We start from the raw sequence: 2,616 nt of genomic DNA on the forward strand, positions 1-2,616 counted from the left end.
TTTGTATTCTGTAAAGCATAGCAAAATTTAAAATATGCAAATATAAAAAAGGTGGGGCTGGTGGGGACAGGTCCCACTCAGCCCTTTGGTAGTTCCATCATCGGATATAGCAGTCTTCAAAATCTAGAGATCATTCTCATGGTACACCAGTATTTTGAGTTTCATCTACGTCAAACAAAATACTACTACTATACTTTCGGATCTACCATTAATGAAGGTTTTATGACTACACCGAACACTGCAAAATGCAGAAACTATTTTCCGGGAAATATTACTACGAAAATTGCAAATGGGGCTTCGTCTGGCTCCCAATTCCCAGCTGTTCTGTTTGGGTCTTACATTTAACCTGTTCACAATATCCCGTTCAAACTAATTATAACGTATTAACAGATAAAGTTAAGAGCTACCTTATGTGCTGTGAAAAAATATGAGCATCCTACATTTGTGAGCTATAAACACCTAAACCTAAACGCTATATGTAGATCCTGAATTTAAAGGCAAAACAAGATGGAATGGCAATGTTAACATTGGGTAAAAAAAAAAAAAATTTGTGGTTAACATAACAAATAAAAATGGGCTTCTTGATTCACAATTGCTAATTAATATTCTTCTAGTTTTCCTAAGAAATCAACAAAACGGAAAAGATACTTACACAGCATAACGGCGAGAAACAACGAACATGGGTCCAAAACTTGCATGTATTATCCGTGGATGGCTTCCATCAAACAGTCCTAATCACCCTCAGAAGTAGAACTAGTAAAAAGTAGAAGATAAGAACCAACAAGTAACCACAAGATAATTCCATAGACCATTATGTATAGATCATACCTGGCACTATCGGTCCCCATCCTCTTAAACCAGTTTCTGCTGTCAACATGCATATACAATCCAAATAGGGGAATCTTGATTCTTGATAATACTAGATGAGAAAATCCTGACGGCACCAAAAAATTTAAATATTCATAAGCATCTTTAACACAAAACATGACACAAACCTTTAGGCGTCAGGCGTACATCTCGTCAGACTAGATTAATCCTCGTCTTCCTTATAGATTTGTCAGGAATAACTTAGACACATATTCTATCTTGTCTGGAGTGCCAACATAAATCGCAAACTACAGCCTCTACTTTCCAGAATAGCTCAATAATATGATTATCAATTCCATGGTTGCAGAATCCTTCTACTATGCATGACGAATCCGCTCCGGAACCTGTTTCCCATGCTCCCAAGTAAGGATCGCCCGAGAATCTCATTCCCATCAAGAAAGAATCGGTTTCCAACAAGGACACCCGGTTGCTTTCCTCACCAATCCGCTCGAGTAAAGACAAGAAAATCTTATTTCATCTTTTCAAAGTGGGACCGATACATGTCAGAAGGGGGCTCGTACCAGCTACACACTCAAAAGAGGACATCCCTTTCATTTATCTGGATCTGCCTATCAAGCATAAAAATTCCAAAAGGAACTAAAAAGGAAAAAAAGAGAGCCACCAAGGCAGAGAACATCAGCACGACACAACAATAACATACTACAAAACGAATTACCCGAAGTTTACTCTAGTAGTTCGTACATAACATTTACCTATATTACCAAAGCATTTGCAGCTGACAGATCACTGTAACATACTCATGTTTTCCCATATATACTAGAAGTCTAGACTCTAGAATTAACATACACACTCAGACACAAGCTCCTAATCTTCAAGTCTTCTATTCCTCTAGCACTCCCACTGCCGCTCTCATTTCATGTAACTAAGATTTATTCAATAAAGAAACAGCAATCAAATGACAGTTTTCGGTTGATTTTCCTTTTTTAACCCATTCTATACTCCTACCAGTTCATGAGGTCATAAATGGGATTTCTTCAACCCTGAGCTACACATGTAAAGCATGGCAATAGACCAACAAGCATGGCAATAGAGTCAATAGACCAACAAAGTAATTCAGATGAGATTAGTGCAAATCCTCCATTATGAACACCAGCACTCATATAGCTTAGTCGGAAAAAGTTCGGACAAGGCAGCATTGAAGAAAAATACCAAAAATGGTCCACCAAAACAGAAAGCAATATAACATATGAAATGCTGCAAAATCACAGGAACAGATTTCATTTACTTTCTCCAGCAACACTTCTGTACTATGTGTCAGTTCGAGCAGGCAGAAAAAAGACATTTGAATAAGAATTACTGCAGTTAGTTTCACAATAAACAAAGAGTTTTTTTTTCTTTTTATCCCCTAAACTATGTACCTTTTCTCTACTTAGTCCCCAAACTATCAATTTGATAATTTCATCCCCTCAACTATCATACTGTTACCTACTTAGTCCAATAGATAAAGGAAATTAGAAATTTGGACGGAAAATGTCACATAAGGCCTTATTTGGGACCCTGTAAAGCAGATACTTGATTATGACAGCCTTAGAGATAAAAATTAATTATGACCTTTTAGGATAAATGATCAGAAAAATAAGACCTTCGCATCGATTCAAACAGATTGAAAATTGGAGCACTTGATTTTTTTTACAAGGTTCATATATTAGAATCTTATGTGGCATTTTATAGAGACTAACACATACGTATATATTTTTTTTAAAGCTAGAGTTCTTTATATAGAATTTA

The 2,616-nt window shown here is 36.3% G+C and overlaps 1 long non-coding RNA gene across 1 annotated transcript; it reads right to left on the reverse strand.

Annotated features, from left to right (window-relative positions):
* On the reverse strand, window positions 1–2,225 carry LOC131319129 (uncharacterized). Its single transcript, XR_009197902.1, has 2 exons — window positions 829–2,225; window positions 1–346 (listed from the first exon to the last, which is right to left on the reverse strand). It is a non-coding gene; the product is annotated as an uncharacterized LOC131319129 (long non-coding RNA).
* Window positions 2,226–2,616: the final 391 nt, after the last annotated feature.

Source organism: Rhododendron vialii, chromosome 3a, assembly GCF_030253575.1.
Source record: "Rhododendron vialii isolate Sample 1 chromosome 3a, ASM3025357v1".
NCBI lineage: Eukaryota > Viridiplantae > Streptophyta > Magnoliopsida > Ericales > Ericaceae > Rhododendron > Rhododendron vialii.